Source organism: Myodes glareolus, chromosome 9 (assembly GCF_982192425.1).
Source record: "Myodes glareolus chromosome 9, mMyoGla1.1, whole genome shotgun sequence".
In the NCBI taxonomy this organism is placed as follows: domain Eukaryota; kingdom Metazoa; phylum Chordata; class Mammalia; order Rodentia; family Cricetidae; genus Myodes; species Myodes glareolus.
In genome coordinates, this window is record NC_142034.1 from 92,272,770 (window position 1) to 92,291,897 (window position 19,128).

Consider the following 19,128-nt stretch of genomic DNA (forward strand, 5'->3'; position numbering starts at 1 on the left):
CCGCGTCCCAAGAGCCCACCTGAAGGCATACCGGCTGACCACACATCTGTCAGTGCACCTGAGGGTATGGTGGCGAGATTCCACAGAGCGAAAAGGAGGCTGGTCAAAAAGGTGTGGTCACCTGCCCCTCTCCCACACCCAGGTACTGCCCCAGCTGGAAGAGGCCTTGGAAGCCTCTTGCTTAGGCCTATTGGTCCATCCTTCCCTGAGTGAGTGGGTGAGTGGGAAGCTCCTGTTGAACCACAGCTAGTGCTAGAGACTTCCTAACAAGATTGATCTGATTCTTCCCTATCTTGGAGTACAGGAAGCAGTAAGTAGAAATGTATCACACACGCTCTCCTTGTTTACAGTGGGAACTTTTGTGGCCCCTGGTCTTAGACTCTTCTACCTGTCATGGTTCTTCAGAGGTCTCTCAACTTTGGACTTCTTGAACCCCAACCCCGTAGGGACACTGCTTTCATATTCCACTTTCTCACTTGGAGAGGATTTCAGATAGAGAGGTGCCACCCCAGTCTTCCACAGAATGACTTGCTCCCTCTTTGCCTTCGCTTAGAGCGGGATCGAGCTGCCGCTTGCAGTAGCGGGGACACAGCACTCGCCAGCCTTTTACTGCTCAGCCTCACTGCCCTAGGTTCCTAGAAGAGATAGGATCACCATACAGAACCACCAGAAAAATCCTGGGGTCTTCTGAGAGAGAGAGAGAGAGAGAGAGAGAGAGAGAGAGAGAGAGAGAGAGAGAGAGCGCAAGAGAGAGAGAGAGAGCAAGAGAGAGAGAGAGAGAGAGAGAGAGAGAGAGAGAGAGAGAGAACAAGAAAACAAAGTCGAAACCAACAGTATCTCTTTCCAAAAAATTTTGTGGACCTGAGCGATCTGGGTTGCTTCCTATACCTGCAGTGGAAGCCTGTACCCTGTCCTGCTGGGTTGGTTTCCTTAGCAATGGATAAAACAGTTGGGCCAGTGACTACCTTTATTTTTAAATAGGTACCTTGTTGTAAAAAACAAACAACTGTGGGGAGGGGGAGCTAGTATGACAAGCCTCTCAGCTCCCAGCATTCTTACTCAAGGCTTTTATATTTTTTTAAAGTCGACTTGTTTCCGTCCAGTGTTGGGGACTGGCCTCAGGAGCCCCGTATGCCGTCCAAGTGTTGACCACGATCTATTTAAATAAGACATAGCAAGTTTGGAATGCAACCAACAAGCTAGTAAGTATACTGTCCCGTGAGTCTGAGCACGTTGAAAAAGTCCCGAGTAATAGAGAAAACGTTGACAATTTTAATGAACCCTTTCCGGTTAGTCGGTCCAAGGTCAGTCACAGACTTGAAGCAGTACATTCTCTGCAGATTTCATTTATTTGTGTGCTTATGGAAAATGTGTCAAATTGTAGGGTGTGCGTGCTGTTTCGAAATTCTGCGGAGTCCTTTATATTTTTGCCGGCGCACTTTTCCACGCGCTTTTGGCGGGGATTTCCAAAGCGAAATTTCTCTTTGGTCACTCACTTGATGTGATAGACTTGATGGATCGATGGGAGCCGCTTCCAGACGCAGGGGTTTTCCTTATCTCGGTTCTCTTTCTCCTCTGCTCCGAGCTCGGAGAGTGCCTGTAACATTGTTTTCCACCTGCCCTGTCGGTTGCAAACTGTTACAGCATAAACACCGGGCAGAGGTGAAGGTTCTGGTGGTCTCTCAGAATCCGGTCTCAGGAGATGATAATTTGAAAAAAATCCGGTGACATTGGAGTGGGACAATGATTTAAGATGCGGCGAGGAGAAAACGGTGCGTTTTAGAGCCATCCCACGCTAGTGCGGCGGCGTGGAGCTCCAGGAGGCGTCTCTGCAGCCGCCTTGGACTTGAGCGCTCAGATCGAGGGACGCGTAGCTGCAGGAAAGGCGTGGGTTTTCACTTCCAGCACCGGGAGCAAGCCGGGCTTCTAGAGGGTCGCCGCCGGCTGGGGTCGGAGCCGTACAGTTAGCGCCTGATTGCTGCAGTTGAAATTCAGACAACAACCCCGAAGTCGCCGCCTCCTTCGGGGACTGCTGGGGTCTCTGGTGGGCGTGAATCAGACTGTAAGTGGCCGGTCACCGCAGTTCGATGCGTCCTAGGATCGCCGCCCTTTCTCTTCTGCACCGTCCTTTCCTTTCAGATCGTGTCTTACGACCCTTAAAGTGCTTAAAAAATATGCTGGTGTCCCGCAGGAAACGCCGCTTTCTGCCACGCAGGCCGAACGGATTGTGAATGGGTAGGTGGCAAAGTGTCGCACGGGGAAAGCCCTGACAGTGGTCGGTTGGGTTCAATCAGTGTCTACCCAGAGCCTCCCCGGGGGACCGAGGACTTCCGGACCGTGGAACTCCGGACTTCAGCAGCTGCTGGGCTCCGGCAGAGAGCGCGCCGCAGTAATCTGCCTGCACGCGGATTGGAGAAAAGCGGGATGGAGACGCTAAACGAATGCCATGTCACACGCCACGCTTTCAGGGTGCAGTTGACGGCTGCAGACATTCAAGCCCTTAAAAGGAGCATTTAAACTTGGGAGGAGTACGGATGGAACTCAGAGGCACACCAGTTAGTGTGCACAACGTGCGCGGGAACTTTGCGGGCAGAGCTCACAGGGACTGTGAGGTGGCCCGACGCCCATCGCTCCTGACATCTCCAGACTGGCTATGCCGGGCACCCAGAGTCATTTTTCCGACGGATGTAAACGCATCTTGGCGCTCCCAGAGTCCCTACTTGCGCGTCGCCTGCGCAAACTCTCTGCTGTGTGGCCTTGTATCTTTAGGTAGGGGGACATCTTTTGTCTCTCGGCAAGAAGCTTTCCTCCAGGGAAGATAAAGTAATCGATAGGGTCTTTTAAATAGCTCCGAGTTTCCTGTCGGGCCAGGAGTATCAGCGCGCACACCAAATCTGCTCTGGTATGTCATCTTATCTCTCTTCCCCGCTGTTGTCCCCAAACGCTGCCTGTCAAGAGAGACGCCACCCGCATTAGGACCCAGACTGGGGCCCTTCCGCTCGGGGTCACGCGATGCCCCCTTGGCTCTGTTGTCCTTCGAGGTCCTAGAGGGTGGGGAGGAGATACTGCGGTCCAGGAGAAGTTCTGGGACGTGGATGGGGGATACTGTGGCGCACTGTCACTCAGAAGGGGGCATCTGGTCCGTTTGCTAACCATGAACTCGGGGAATCTGGACTAAGAGCTAGTCACAAAACCGGCGGAACTGCGCTTTGGCTGCTTGGCCGAGGTGAAGGAAAATCAGGCTTATCCTTCGAAGGGGCCTCTGACTTCAGAGAGCGCCAGTCTGGCCCGAGTTTTCTCTAACTCCAAGTAACTTTGGTTGGCGAAAGGACCGTTGCGGGGGAGGGGGGGGTCAGGGGAACCTCAGAATCCCGCCATTCTCCTTTGCTCCCACTGCCCACTTCCAACCTGCAAAGAACCGGAGTGGGGCTGCTTTTTGATTTAGAAAGGCCAGCCGTAGTGATAAGTGACCACCTTGACCAGTGACCACCGCTTGGCCAGTTTTTTCATAAGGTAGTGAGTTCTAGTGAAATCTTCAGCCCAGGCCTCTAAAGTCTTTGTCCTGTGCCCTAGAGTTCTAGGCATCCTGATCAGATGGTAGGCCCAAATCTTCCTTGGGTTATATGCCCTTCCATCCTTTTTTTTTTTAATTTCTATATTCAGCCAGCTGTATCTCCTTTTTTAAATAAAGAAAAATAAAATTAGAAAAATAAAATCTCTCAGCAGCCGTCTGACCCCTTCAGTTCTGGTATCCCCAGTCCTATCCATTTCAGGTATATATCCGACCTCTTTATTTCATAGTCACACACAGGACTAGGGAGCTACTGACAGGGAAATCATTTCCTGGCTTCAATACAGGCTTGCTCCCTTCCAGTCGCCCAGGATCATTCTGGATTACTCCAACTGCTGAGAGAGGACCACCCACTAAAACACAGCCTGAGGATAATCTAGGCCTTGGGAAAATTGGGCTTGTCATTTATCAGGGTTTATTTGCCTAAGATAGCAGTTTCTGTAAGGAAACAAAGTAGGGGCAAACACAACCCTTCTCCTGCTAAGACAGAGCCATTTATGAGTCTTCTTATTTATGTCAGCCCCTATTAGCCCAGCCCCAGCTGAACTGGATTCTTAGCAATAGCAAAAGGATCCGTGAAGGAGCCTGGGGGGCATGTTTTCATGGGATGGGCCCTGAACCTTCTCTTCTGTGCTAGATTGATACCCCTGCCCCCAGACTGTGACTTGACTTGAGCATCTCAAGTTGGTTTGGGACACATGGCTTTCATCTCTGACCTCTAGGGTTATTCTGACAGACTGGTCCTTCCCTTCTGGACAGACCTGCAGATGGCCATTTCCCAGTTTAGTCAGGCCGAGTGCTCAGTTAGGTAAGGCTGGGTTTGAAGAAACACTTGCTCGAAGGGCATCCCCCCCCCCCCCCCCCCCCCCCGCTGGCTGCGTGGCAGCTCTGTCGCTCTGCTCCCTGAAGGCAAACCGGTGGCTCTGCACCCTCCGAGTACTGAGGAACACTTTTTGATTCCGACACGGAAGTGCCTAAAATAAAAAAATAAACTGACTTGTGAATATTTCCACTCTGAGCACAGGTGGTGAACAAGCGATTTGTTTGTTTGTTTTTTTTTTTGACACAGGGTTTCTCTGTGTAGCCCTGACTGTTCTGGAACTTGCTTTGTAGACCAGGCTGGTCTTGAACTCATAGATATCCACCTGATAGCAAAGTCCTGTTTGCTCTCATTGTATTAATATATTCGGTATATTCCAGGCTGAGCATCCCTGCCTAAAACCACAACTGCCGGTTGTCTGACACCCCTGCACCCGCACACCTGAACTCACCTGAGCTGGTCACACTGAAAGGAGAATAACATACAGCAAAAAATGACTTTCAGACTGTGCATGTGTGATGCGAATGGATTCTGTATTGACGCTGGAGTTCTGTCCCTGAGGTGTCTATTAACACATACTTAGGCAAGAATCCGAAATCTGAAGCAACTGAACCTGTGTCATTCTGGTGGGAAGCGGTTCAGATGAGGGATGCTTTATGCGCTGCGCCCATTCTTGTTCTGCCAAGTTCTCTTGTATGTCAAATTTCCCGTGTTTTGACTATCACAAAATAGTGGTACTTTTTCTGAGGACTCCGGCACCTGCCTTTCGCACGCACAGTTTCTATTGTGTAAACAGCCATGAGTAGCATTGCCTATTCACAAACTCAGCTTGAGTTGATTCTCAACAGTTTTCCACACAGCTGAACGGAAATCTATTTATTGTGTCAAAGTGCCTGTCTAAACTTTTTGTCTTTTATTCTCATTAGTGTGTTCTTAGTTAATTCTTAAAATTGCTCATTTTAATTTTTTATCTGATACAGTAATTATAATTGGTGCATATATTATGCAATGCTTCCACATTTAGCTTGTCAATTGCTTACTTCAAGTTCAACATACCTATTTCATGGAGTACCATTCTTCCAGCCTTCTGTAGTCTCTGCTGCTATGCATAACCACCCTCTGGAACTCAGTGGGACCTACTGGGACTCAGTGCTCTATCCCAGCACAGTTGTTTGCTCCCTGCCCAGCACCTGTGTTCCCATCTGCAGCCAGTGGGGACACAGGCCACAGGCCACATGCTGCTTCACTTGCTCTGAGCACCAGGAGCTCATGATAGATGTCCTTAGAGACTAACCTAATCTTGGTATTTCTATCCTAGGCTTCACCTCCTAGAAGACAGAAGAAGGAGTGTCAGTAGAAGCAACTTCCAGAAAGCAAAGCAAATAGAGAAAGAGGAAGGCTCCTGGAATCAGGCTTGGAGAAGGAAAGAGGTCTCGGAAGACTTTCAAGGGAAAGACCTCTGGAAATGACAGGCAGAAATGATTTGCGGGGACTATGGCTGCTTGTTCTTCCCGAACATTGATGTTCTCATCTGTAAAATGAGACGATAGCCTCACTTTCTCAAAGGAGTAGTAACACAGGAGCAGAGTTGTCCCTGTGTATTCTCGCCAGTGACGGTGACGGTGACGGGAGAAAAGCATGGAGGCTCGCTGCAGGATAGCAGACCCCAGGTGATCTGTCTTGCTACTTGGACATTTGTCTTCATTTGACCTCAGTGTGTGCTTCTCTTTCCCTTCTCCAGAGCTCCAAACAGCAGGGCACCACAGGAAAGTCGTCAGAGGCCCCTTTGCACCTTTGTGCCGATCTTTCATTTTTATGATTAATTTCATTTTGAATTATGTGTGCACATGCGTGTAGGGGGCACAGGAGCACACAGAAGAGGGTGTTGGATTCCCTGCAGCTGGAGTTACAGGTGGTTGTGGGCTGCTTGGATGTAGGTGCTCTAAACCACTGAGCCATTTCCCCACACTCTTCTTTAGAATTCCGGAGTGGTGCCTGTGAGGGTCTGTGAGGGCTTTGGGCTGAATAGAGCCAGAGGAGCAGATGAGGGATCAGGAGCCAGCCATTTTGTCTCGACAACACAGCTGAGTCCTTGGCATCAGAGGGTGGATACCTCTGCTCAGTTGACACAGTTCTGGGTAGGTTTCCGGTGCTCAGGAAATGCTGCTGACTGACGCCAGGAGCTCAACAGACTCAACAGCAGGGCCTGTTCCTGCAGGTCACACAGCAAGGGAACCCTGGGACCTGAACCAGCTTGGGCCCCAATCCCCTTTCCCCCAGCCCCAGTCTCTTGGATAGCCAGGCTGTGGAAGTGTGTGTGTGTGTTTCTGATTTAGGCTTCCATCCGTGCATCTTCCTACACTGCTCCTGTCTTTCCTAGGGCCTCAGAGAAGAGACAAGGGAGACTGTGCTATTGTACCCAGGGCTCGGACTACATAAGAGGAAGATGTAACTTAGCAGTATTCTAGCGACTGAGCTGCCTCTTGCTTTTTCTGCTTCAGCATTCCCGGTCTGGGTCCTCATAGCATCTCCTCCTGATTCCCTGGTGAGTGCCAGCCACCTTCCCTCAGCACCAGCAGATTTTCCTCTGCGGCACCAGCAGATTTTCCACAACCTGGACAGATCGTTAAAGGGTCACAGACTCCCAGGCCGCGGGGCCTTCTCTTAAGGGCCGCCCTAGGGTGCAGATGCTCAGACCCCGCTGAGGGTTGCTGATCCCAGAGCACCCGGGGAGATGGGGAGCCAGGGAGGGAGGGAGAAAAGGAGATGGTGAAATGGAAGAATAGAAAGGGAGAGAGAAAGTTGATCGAGAAGAGAGAGTGGAGACTAGAGAAGAGGGGGGGACGACAGGAAAGGGAACTTCTAGGGAGCCAAACTCCTCCCGCAGCCCCGGGTGAAGGAAGTTTCCAAACGCTGCCTGAAACCTTCCCCTTCGCCCCCACCTAGACTGACAAGTGGGTGTCTGTGAAGGAATTCTTAGCGGAAGTTCGCTCTTGAAGAAACCTTGGTCTCCTGCTGACGGGCTGTGGAAGCTAGCCGCCAGCCATTCTTGAGGGGCACTTCAGATCCACAGGGAACTGAAGAGCCCGGAGGAGCGGAGGGGGAACCTGCCCATGAGCTCTGTGTACCTCCGCCCACGTCTCTCCGCTAAACTCAGCCAACTGTTTCTCTAACCTCCAGTTTCAGACGGAGAGCCGGGTGTGCCTGGGTCGGGCCTGGTTGTGTTTGGAAGGAAGAAGGAAAGGATGCATTTGGAGATCTCTGCATAATCCCGAATGGATTATGGATTATATGGTAATGCATAATGTTTTTACACAGCTCAAATATGTTGTAATTAAGGAGTGGTGTATTAAATTTTTCAGAATAAGAGTCAATCTCAAATGTCCCAATGTAAGAGATCAGAGTTAGGCACCAGTGTTTGTTAATTAATCTAACCGTTCCTTGATGTACACACATATCAGAGCATCTCATGGTACCGTTGTACCCTATACATATATGTGACTATGATTTGTCAATTAATACTACTGAAAGTGAGAAAAATATGAATGGCCCTTGTCAATGGCTGGGAAAATTACCCGCAATGCCCTGGATGGCCTCACAGGTTAGGGTGATAATGAATGTTTCCTTTTAACTCTCTCTTTCAATCCTCCTAGAATGTCAAAGGGATCAGAGCATATGAAATACACACACACACACACACACACACACACACACACACACAAGCAAGCAAAAGCCTTTTGCTGCTGACAACCCACCAGCCTGTGAAGAGACTGTCTTGTTTCCTTTCTTGGTGCTGGGGATGGAGGTCTTGCTGTGCTTTGGCTAGGAGAGTGCTCTGCCACTGAGCCGCAGGGCACCCAGCTACTCCTTAAACTGCAAATTGTACCCTTGACTTATTTAAAAAGAAGAAAGAAAAAGACTGAGCAAGACCAAACAGATCTCACTTGACAGGAAGGAGACTCAGCTCTGAAACGCTGAAAGTAGAGGTCAGCAGGGGAGCAGCGGGGGGGGGGGGGGGGGGGGGCTTGATCCACCGACCTGGGCTTTCTCTGATCAGGGGCCTAAAATTGGCTGAGGCCTAAGGAGGTGCTGACCTTGGGGATGGAGTGACCAAGATCTCAGCAGAGGGCTGTTGAAGCATAGTTAGTTTAGGCATAGCATAGCCTCTCTGCCCTGTATTAGAGAGTGTCACTCCCAACCCTCTGTAAGTTTTCACCGGAGAGGAGAGGATGCTGCTGTCTTCTAGGTGGCAAAGGGGCTTTGGGGAGTTTGGATTTCAAATCTTCTTTAGTTCCAACAGGACTGAGCAGGGAATCTGACTCCAGTCCTCAGTGCTGAAACAAAACCATGGCCTTTTGCATTCCAGTTGTGTTTACAAACTACCCAGAATTCTGGGTCACTGCAGATTCTCAGTCTCCTTCCAGAAAGTAAGTGAGGTGCAAGAACCTGCGGTTTATAAAATCTTTCCGGTACCAGACTGGGATAAAGCTGCAGCCTGTGTATACGGGTGCACTTGTCTTCTGTTTTCCTGCAATTCCTCCCAGAGCCATCTAGACCCTCATGTTTCTAGGAAGGCAAGCCAGGCTGCCCTCCGGAAGCTTGCTGTCTCCTCTGCTGTCTAAGGGACTGGTGGCATCAGGACTGGGCACTCAGTCCTTAGTGCCTGCAAACAAAATCAACCCAAGACAAAAGTAAATGCTTGGGGGTTGGAGGGATGACTCAGTTGGTAGGATGCTTGCTGGGCAGGCAAGAGGACCTTGTATCAGAACCCACATAAAAATGTCTGGCTGTGGTGGGCAGAGCAGGGAAGGTCTAAACAGGAGGAGCCCTGGTACTGCTTGGATAGCCAGCCTAGCCGAATTGTTGGTCTCCAGGCCAAGGAGAAATGCTCTCTCAGTAGAGATGACAGCATTCCTAAGGACAAGAGAGGTAGTCATCTGGCCTACACACACACACACACATACACACACACATACACACACATATAGACATACACACATGTGCGTGAAAATACACAGACACATATATGAATAAAATGAAATAAAAAGCAAGAACTCTGGGTGAAAAGAATAACAGACTTTTTTATTTTTTAAAAAAATTATTTCTTTTTTCCCCCAAGATTTATTTTTAAGTGCATTGGTGCTTTGCCAACATGTATGTCTGTGTGAGGGTGTCAGAACCCCTGGAACTGGAGTTACAGACAGTTGTGAGCTGCTATGTGGGTACTTGGGATTGAACCTGGGTTGCTTTAGAAGAATAGCCAGTGCTCTTAACTGCTCAGCCATCTCTCCAGCCCCAAAGACTTAGTTTCTTAACTCATATTCATGCTTCTTAGCTTTGGACATTTAAGATTTATATTATTCTCTCTCTCTCTCTCTCTCTCTCTCTCTCTCCCTCTCTCTCCCTCTCTCTTTCTTTTTCCCTTCCTTCCTTCCTTCCTTCATTTCTTTTTTCTTTTTTCCAGACAAGGTTTCTCTGTGTAGCCCAGGCTGTCCTGACACTTGATCTGTAGACCAGGCTGGTCCATTTGTCTCTGCTGGGATTAAAGGAGTGCACCACTACTTCCCAGGTGAGATTTCTATTATTTTAAAGTTATACAAGTCATGAATATATTCACTTTTCCCCTATACTCTCTCTCTCTTTCTCTCTCTTTCACTATATAGACCTCACTGGCCTAGAACTCACTAAGTAGACCAGGCTGCTCTCAAATTCACTCATAGAGATTCACCTGCCTCTATCCTCATTAATGGCATTCACCATTATGCCCAACTACGAATATATTCTTTTTAAATTTTAAAAATAAAATTTATTTATTTTATATGCATTGATGTCTTGTCTGGATGTATGTGTGTGTGAGGGTATAGGATCCTCTAGAACTGGAATTGCAGGCAGTTGTGAGCAGTCATGTGGGTGCTAGGAATTGAACCCAGGTCCTCTAGAAGAGCAGCCAGTGCTCTTAAGTGCTGAGCCATCTCTCCAGCCCCTATATTCTTATTGTAAACATGCCAAGCTCTGAGAACTCCCCATTCCCTGCTCCTGCTCTCCCCTTATACACAGTCCAGTAACAAGGCGACTGTAAACCTGCAGGGCTGGGTGAAATCTGAGGGTTCAGTGTGAAGAAAAAGGAAGGTGGAAGAGCCCACTAGTACTTTTTCTGTATTGACTAGCATAATATTTCATTTCTGGAGCTAGGTCCGGGTGGGCGGTGACCGAACCTTGCACTCCACACATACTGAATACAAGTTCTACCACGGAGTAACCCTCACTCGATGTCCATAATGTTTTAGCTACCTCATGTAACATTAAATAAGTTTTCTGTTGCAAAAATGTGAATGCGAAAACATTTCTTTTCAAAAGATTTTGTCTAAAATCACGGCAAAGCTTAAGACACCGACATTCTGTGTCCACAGGCATGCTCCCACCTGTCACCACGTGAGTCCAGTCGCTGACGTGTAATTTTGTCACCTTTTCTGATGGGCTAACCCCAGACAGACTGGACACTAGCTCCTCTTTGATGCTTGCCACAAACAATGCCACAGCATCCCAGGCAGGAGAGTCTTTACACTTCTAGAGGTCGTCAAAGGTCTGTTTTCTAATGGTTATTTTGAGTGTCTGAGTGTTTTGCCTGCATGTCTACCTGGTGCCCACTGAGGCCAGAAGAGGGCCTCTAATCTCCTGGAACTGGAGTTACAGATGGTTGTGAGCTGCTATGTGGGTGCTGGGAATTGAACCCAGGTCCTCTGGAAAAAACAGCCAGTGCTCTTAACCACTGAGCCATCTCTCCAGTCCCCCCCCCTTTTTTTTATAATGGATGCATAATATTCCATATCCATAAGCCATAGCTTATTTAACTACTTTCTGCTGGTGGATATTTGACTTGTTTCTATTGTAGTCTACTGGGCACCATCATTCTTTGGCTTAAAACAGATCCCTGGCCTACTGGCTGCTGGAATCTCAGATTCTTTCTGAAAAGATTAGGTTTTTATAATTACTAATTATTATTATTTTTGAGACAGGGTGTTTCTTTGTCTAGCCTTAGCTGTCCTGGAACTCGCTTTGTAGACCAGGCTGGCCTCCAACTCACAGAGATCCAATTACCTCTGCCTTTTGAATGCTGGGATTAAAGGTGTATGCCTCCACCACCCAGCTTTATTTTTTTATTTTTTAAAGATTTATTTATTTATTGTGTATACAGTGCTCTGTCTGCATGTGTGCCTACAGACCAGAAGGGGGCACCAGATCTCATTACAGATGGTTGTGAGTCACCATGTGGTTGCCAGGAATTGAACTCAGGACCTCTGGAAGAGCAGTCAGTGCTCTTAACCACTGAGCCATCTCTCCAGCGCCCTCCCAGCTTTATTTTTAAATATTTACTTTGTAGTTTATGTGTGTGTGTGCATATTTGTGTGTGTGCGTGCATGTAAACTTTGTATGTGCAGGTACCTGTGGAGGCCAGAAGGTGGCATCAGGTCTCCTAGCACTGTCATTATAGGTAGTTGTGAGCCACCCAACTTGGGTGCTGGGAACTGGTGTCCTCTGCGAGAGTAGTATGCACTCTTAACTCATGAGCCACCTCTCCAGCCCCATGTATGTATGTATGTATGTATGTATGTAGCTGTATAAGGGATTGAACCTAGGGCCTTCTACCTCTACCATCCAGCAACATTTCCAGCCCTTTAGAATGACTGTCATTTACTGTCCTCATGAGATATTTGTGACAGAAAGGCAGGCTGCCAGTGACAATTCTGGGACAACTGGGAGTGTCCTGTGCAGACTGAGATGCAGCAGAGCCATGGAGTGTCTCAGCGTGCATTCATGAAGTGAGGGCTGAAAGACACGTCAAGCACATGCTGGGCTCTGGGCTTCAGGTCCACCCATTGTGTGCACCCTCTGCCGCTGGCAGAGGCTAGAGAGGCTGACTTCATCCTTGACCACTCGCTGCTATTCAGGGACAGTCTGAGCTGCTGTGACCTACGGTGAAAGACCACAGATCCTGTTACAGGTTCCTCTAGGAAGCCTCCATTCTCGGCCTCCCCCCTTCCTGTGACTAATTTCTGAAATCCCTGTGACTGAGGAGGTAGAGGATGAAGTTTCCCACTCCTGGAGGGCTCTGGGTGCCAGACTGGGGCCAGGGGGGTGAGGGTGGGTGACAGCTAGGGCTCCTGTGTGGTCACATGCGATTCCCTCAAGAGCAGAAGCAGGGGCCTTCAGATTGGGTGGCAGCAGCTGTGGGGTCCTGGGATAACCTCACTGATGGCTGGGTAGATAGGATTCTCTTGTGTTAGGCGATTCCAGAAAGCAACGGGCTCCCCGATGAAAAGGCCATGGTCCTTGTCTTAGGGAATCTGCCGGGCCCGGCTCTGACAGTTCTCAGCTGCTCCATAAATCTTCCATCAGTTTCATCCGGCCAAAGAGATGTCATCACTGTTTTCTCCCAGCGACAAGGAAGAAAAGGTCAGTGAGTCCTCCAGTCCCGCCCAAGACAAAGGAGACAAGCAGGAACGTTTCCAATAGGAGGCGCAGGGCCGTTTGTGCAGAAACCATTGGTGCTTAGATGCTGGGGTACACGTGAGGATGATGCCTGCGCTGGGCACGAGTGCTTGGGACTCCCCCACATTTAACAGACAGAACCTCAGAAGCCTGAAGTTAGAAAAAATAGCCATCATCCCATCCCCTTGGACTCAATAATTCACTTATTGTCTTAAGGCAATAGAGTCTGTATTGTAAATAGTAAATTTTTATGCAGCATCTCAATACATTAACCCAGAAATACCAAGGATGGGAGAGGCTCAGGACTCCTCCGAACTCCTGCCAACCTGTCTTTAAACTCTCTGCCCAGTGTGTCTCTGCCAGGGCATCCCTGACACTGGCTGCTGCTCACATCCCCCCTCCCGCCCTCAGGAATCATCTGCATATGATAAAAACCTGTGGCCAATCCATACCTCATCTGGAGATAGGGAAGATTTAATGTTGCTGAGACACGTTGATTGGTTGTGTGGTTTGTTAGAAGTCAAATTCATCTTGTTTGCACAGAACATACACACGGAGGGGCCGGCACCCCTTCTGTCTTGGAGCTTGGGAGCCAGTTGTTTTCCAGTCTGATGCATCCATGATACTCAGGGGCAGCCTGGGGCTTTCATGCTCCCTCATGGAGCACCAACTGGGAGAGGGTGGCTTCACTGTGCAGGGGGCCCAGGGTGGAAGCTGTTTCAGTAATCTGTATAAACGACAACGATGACAACATCCACGATAAAGCCTAAACACACAAAGGAACCATCGAGGCACGGGACTCCGGCAGCTGGGGGAATACGTGCCTATCTGCCTCGTTCATACTATAAACGCAGAAGGGCAAGGCAGTCTAGAAGACAGGGCAATTGCCCACAGTGGTTCGGGTAGATCATACTTCCGAATTGTGGTATAAATCTAAGTTCTGGGATGAGGATCAAAATGACCCGATCGGGCTCTGCTGGTGCAGCCGGCGCATTGCATGCCGGAGCTCAGCATCCACAGAGTCAACCAGGTTGGAAATATTTGGAAAAACTCTTGTCTGTACTAAACTTGTACAGGTTTTTTTTTTCTTTTAAATCATGATTATCTAAACAATACAGTACGACAGGTATTTACAGAGCACTTGACCCATACTAAACACTGCAGACCCTCTACAGAAGGGTTAGATTGTATGGGGGATGTGCCTGGGTGCTATATAAATACCCCACTATTTTATAGAAGAGACCTGAACACTCCTGGGTTTATAAAGAGGAAGGACGGTTGGAACCAATCCTCCTTAGTTTGGAACACACACACACACACACACACACACACACACACACACACACACACACGGCTGGGAGGACAGCTCAGTTGGGAAAAGTGCTTGCCTTGGGAGCCTGAGGATCTGAGTTCAATCCCCTGTGTGTATGTTGGGGGGCGGCGAAGCTGGGCATGATGACATGTGTTTGTAATCCAGCGGCTGGGGAGTCTGGAATCCCTGGGCCTCACTGACTGGCCAGCCTAGTCTACTTAGCAAGCTCCAGACAGTGAAAAACCCTTTCTCATAAAGCGAGATAGGGACTGGGGAGGTGGCTCCGTTCTTCCAGAGGACCCAGGTTTGATTCCTGGGATCTACACAGCAGCTCACAAACATCCATAACTCCAGTTTTAGGGGTTCTGACAACCTCTTTTGCCCTCTATGGGCACCAAGCATGCATGAGGTACACAGACATACGTGCAGGCAAAGCACTCATACAGGTTAAGTAAATTCTTTTTTTTTTTTTAAGCAATGTAGATGGAGCCTGAGGAATGACAATAGAAGTTGTCCTCTTGTCTTCTCATGCACACACACGTGAACACACACACACACACATGTGAACACGTGCATACACTCACAGTCTCCTCAAACCATTTATTTTACTTAATATTATTTTTCCATGTAATATTTCTACACCAAAACTCAAGCCAAAGCTGTTGTCTGATTTCTCCAGTCCAGCTCCCTAGGAGGCCTGGCTGCCCTACCTGGTTTGTGCTAACGTTCACCCTCCTCATGTGCAGACCCACTGGGCAGTAGCTATGGCTGAGCTCCTGTCTACTTGCTGAGCCTTGGCCCATTTCTATGGCATGTAAGAACCATTCCTGTTGAACTCTGTTGTTGAGAAGTTCTGACCTCAGGTGAATGGCCAGGGATCCAGACAGAGGAAGGGAGTAGGAGGGAGGGATGTGTTGGCCTCCACTAGCACTTAAGCCAATGACCTGGGCTTGTCTGATCGAGTTGCCCACAGTAGGCCAGTGGTTCTCAAATGCACGTTTGGAGGGATGTTCACACACACAGAATGATGTCTTCCCTCTGCCACGTTTCTTTGTCAGTTGCCTGGGTAGGGCCCGAGTCATGGTGAACGTTTTTAATTTCAACGAGGGCCTTGCTATATACCCCAGGTTGGCCTAGAACGTATTACGTAGCCCAGGTTGGCCCTTGAACTTGAACATCTTCTGCCTCTGTCTCTCAAGGGTGTGTGATCTTGTGACTTGTTTCTGTCAATAGAATGTGATGAGTCGCTCTGCTCTCTGTAGGTCCTGGATTTCAGCCCCTTGTCTTTCTGTCTGAGGCCTTGCTGTAGTCAGTTTAACTTCCTGGAGTACAGAGCAGGTGGAGGGGGACCACAGGCCCAGCCACTGCCAGCACTGATTATCGGATGCCTGAGTGACAACACCTGGAACATTCCAGAACCAGTTGATCAGCGAGTTCAGGTTTTGTCAACTGAGACACTACTGACCTTTGGGACCAGGTGATTCTTTGTTGTGGGGGCTATAAGTTATGCATCACCTGTGGCCTCTCTCCAGTGGAAACCAGCAGTACCCATCAACGTCTTTAGGCATCGCAAGCAAACCTGGTTGCTGAGCAGGTTTCACCCGTGGTTGAGAACCCATGCCCGAGTGGAATGCAGCCGAACAATGAGCCCTGGTAACCACCAGAAGGAACCGTGCAGCCCCAAACTCTGGAAGTCACTGGGTTTTGGGGTGGTCCCTGTGGGGGATAACTAAGAGCCTTTCATCACTTTTCTCTGATTTCTTTCCTTGGCATCACGCATTAAGAATATTAAAGGATGGTTTAAAAAAGCCGAGTTTTGAAATGTTCCAGAATCCAAAACTGTTAGAGTACAGTCAGGCTGTCCAAACATTATTCTGTCCTGTTACATGCAAGTCATGTGATTCTTGGTAAATCAGAACCTGTCTGGTCCTCACTTTCTTCATTTATAAGATGAAGAAAGTACTATCTTTTAAAAAGAGAAATTCTATTTACATTTATTTATTGTATGTGTGTGAGTGTTTTTCCTGTATGTGTGTATGTGTATCATGTGTGTGCTGGGTCCCCACCAAGGCCAGAAGAGGCCATCGGATCCCCTGGACCTGGAGTTACAGATGGTTGTGAGCCACCATATAGGTAGGTGCTGGGAACTGAACCTGTGACCTCTGCAAGAGGAACAAGTACTCTTAACTATTGAGCCATCCCTCCAACCCTGAAAAGATGTTTTTGTTTTTCTCTGCTTTTTGTTTTTCGAGACAGGGTTTCTCTGTAGCGTCGGAGAGTGTTCTGGAACTATCTATCATAGACCAGGCTGGTCTCGAACTCACAGAGATCCACTGCCTCTGCCTCCCGAGTGCTGGGATTAAAGATGTGTGTCACCACCGCCTGGCTAGAAGAGATTTTATTGCATAAGGTCTCAATGATGTGGAGCACAGATGGGCATTTCCCTGTGTTCTGGGGAGGAGTGGATGGTGATGCTTTAGGCTTCACAGACCACACAGCTTCTGCCACAGTGACTCAGACAAAAGTGGAAAAAAAGCCACAGAGCAATGCTTGAGTGGGCGTGGCTTCTGACACAGCCATCCCACCGGGAAGAGCCGCTCTCATCTGAAGGAGTGTGACTGTCACTCAGTAAGGCTTGATTTGTCTCTGGACTTCAGACAGCACATGAGAAAGTTTTGGCTGCTGCCTACTGTCTCTCTTAGGGTTTCTGTTGCTGAGATAAAACGCCAGGGCCAAAAGCAACGTGGGGAAGAAAAGATGTACAACTTGGCCTTCTGCATCACATCCTTAGAGGGAAGTCAGGGCAGGACTCTGCAGGCAGAGCTGATCGTGATCATGGAGGAGCGCTGCTTACCGACTTGCTCCTCGTGGTTTGTCCAGCCTGCTTTCTTACAGAATTCAGGACCAACAGTCCAGGGATGGCGCCTTTCCACATCAATTAGCAATTAGGAAAATGCACTCCGAACTTGCCTACAAGGTTGGCATTTTCTTAACTGAAAGTCCTTCTTCCCAAATGGCTTTGGGTTATATAAAGTTGACATAACTACCAGGACACCTATTATAGAGGAAACCTTTGATGAGTGACAGCTGCCAGTGATGCTGCTGTAGGTACCTGTGCCTTACTCCTTTCTCAGTCATCTTCTTCTACAGTCTTGTACTTTTCTTCAGCATAGTTATCTGGCTTCATCCATGATGATTTTGGCTCAACTTTGGCCAATAGTGGCAGCCAGTTCCAAGGTGGTGCCCGATTGGCTTTAGTTCCTGGTTTTCTGGATGGGTCAGAGTCATTGGAGGAGAATTGTGCATACAGTGTTATCCCATAATGCAGAGGTCTGATCTGGCAACCAACTGGCATTGTAAAAATGTCTATAAAAAATGACCTCAGATCCTAGGTAACAAAGACACCAAGGCTTCCTTTCTGTCCGCTTTGGGTGGTCCACTGGGAGAAACCGGCTGTCACTTTTTGAGGATGCCTAAGCAGTCCTGTGGGAAGGGCCTCCTGCCATAAGTTAACCTGACCTTCCCAACCATGTGAACCATATTGGAGGTGAACCTTCCAGCTTTGGCTAAGTAAGCCTTCAGATGATTGCCATATGCAGTCCTGATCCTAAGCCAGATGATGGAGCTAAGCTGGGTTTCTGACCCACAGAAGTTTTATGAGATAATACATGCCCCCCCCTTTTTTCCTTGCAGCCTTAGGACATTTGTGATGCAGCCATAGCTAGTGGATACACTAGCTCTCATGCTTCCCCTATATTGGCTAACTGCTGCTTTGCTCGTGTAAGGGCTCGTGTTTGCCTAACATTTTGCTTGACAGAATAATTGACAGAAAACAACATGATTAGCTGGTCATTATTGTTAGATGTTTTGAAAATTCCCGGTTTAAGTGATTTACTTCTAATCTGATCCATTACATCCTGCAGCCCACCTTCAGACCATATGGATTATGGATACTGTATATCAAGGTTAATAACATACTATATCATTTATTACACATTCCTATCACTGTCAAGGTCTCACTGAAGAAGGTTCTAGTGTCAGTTCTATTTTGTTCAGATCAGGGATGCGTCCGGATGTCTCCACCTAAACTCATGTTGAAATTTAATATCCACTTAATACTCTGAGGTATTAAGAGGTGAGATCTTGAAGAGGTGATTAGGTCCTAAGGGCTCTGCTCCTATGAGTGGATTAATCCACCTATGGATTAATGGATTACTGGGCTAATGGGTTATCTCGAGAGCAGGTCTCTTATGGAAGCCAATTTGGCTCTCTTACCTACAGAAGGGCCACACTCCCTCTGTAGAGTCCCAGCCAGCAAGAAGGACCTCTGCAGGTGTGGCTTCTAGACTTTGGGCACCCCACCATCAGAGCCATGAGACGAATAAAAACTTAATTCTTTATACACTGCCCAGTGTCACGCATTCTGTGCAGTGGTAGGAAACAGACTAAGGTACACCTTCGAGATGGAGGAGAAGTAGAGTCAGAGTTAGGACATGATATCAACGTGACTGAAGGTGAGGCCTCGCCCTCCCAGATGTTCTGCTTCTTAGAGGCCCGCTCTGTCTGTGCTGTTTCTTCTTCCCCGCGCCCTCTGCCCTCTTCTGCAGCAGGGAAACACCCATTTCTATTTCAGGACCCAGCTCAACTGTCACCTCCATTGTACCACCTTTCCTCTGACATTCTCACCCACTTAACAAATATTTATCTGGGGACTAGCGACTGACAAGTCCAGTCTCACAGTCAGAGGATTCGGCAGTAAAAATAAAGCAAACACAAAACTGAAAGAAAAACAAGGTTCTCCCATTTAAGGAGGAGTTCCGGTGGGAGAAAACAAACAGACACCTAGGATTTGACTCTAGCGCCTACTGCCGTGCTAATGGATTGTTGGGGTGTGGGGGGGGGGCAAGGGAAAGGGAAGGAGTGAAGGAGAGATCC

General features: G+C 48.5%; 1 long non-coding RNA gene across 2 annotated transcripts; it reads left to right on the plus strand.

The window, feature by feature from the left end:
• The first annotated feature begins 1,348 nt into the window (after positions 1-1,348).
• Positions 1,349-17,881, plus strand: LOC125401706 (uncharacterized). Of its 2 annotated transcripts, XR_015003535.2 has the most exons (7): positions 1,349-2,902; positions 5,710-6,061; positions 6,772-6,936; positions 7,572-7,685; positions 9,856-9,960; positions 12,732-12,845; positions 15,427-17,881. It is a non-coding gene; the product is annotated as an uncharacterized LOC125401706 (long non-coding RNA). The 2 variants fall into 2 exon arrangements; XR_015738900.1 differs by lacking the exons at positions 12,732-12,845; positions 15,427-17,881 and adding an exon at positions 10,802-12,542.
• The last annotated feature ends 1,247 nt before the right edge of the window (positions 17,882-19,128 follow it).